This window comes from Tupaia chinensis, unplaced genomic scaffold, assembly GCF_000334495.1.
Source record: "Tupaia chinensis unplaced genomic scaffold, TupChi_1.0 Scaffold138619_1, whole genome shotgun sequence".
NCBI lineage: Eukaryota > Metazoa > Chordata > Mammalia > Scandentia > Tupaiidae > Tupaia > Tupaia belangeri.
In genome coordinates this window covers 1,072,399-1,072,681 of record NW_006198512.1, presented here as the reverse complement: position 1 = coordinate 1,072,681, position 283 = coordinate 1,072,399, and the positions used below count along the sequence as shown (strand labels likewise).

At 77.0% G+C, this 283-nt stretch overlaps 1 protein-coding gene across 1 annotated transcript in view; it reads right to left on the bottom strand.

Annotated features, from left to right (window-relative positions):
• The window catches only part of WNK2 (WNK lysine deficient protein kinase 2), a 157,507-nt gene that overhangs the window by 151,126 nt on the left and 6,098 nt on the right, over nucleotides 1–283 (bottom strand).

The following is a 283-nucleotide window of genomic DNA, read 5'->3' as shown; positions in this document are numbered from 1 at the left end:
GAGGGGCGGCAGGTGGGGCCGGGAGGCTCGGGCCGGAGGGGGGGGCGTTGCCTGCTCAGCCCGGGCAGAGGGGAGGCCCTGACCTGGGCTGCGCCTGGGACCCTGGGAGGGAAGACATGCCGAGGGTGTCCCCCAAGGGCTGCAAAGCTTCCGAAAGGCCAAGGGAGGGGGCGGGAGGGGCCTACTGGCGGCCTCGGGAGGCTGCGGCGGGGCAGGGAGGCCCGGGGCCGGGCTGCGGTGGGCACCGGCCAGGCGGCTGCTCCACAAAGACGCGGGCCCAGGG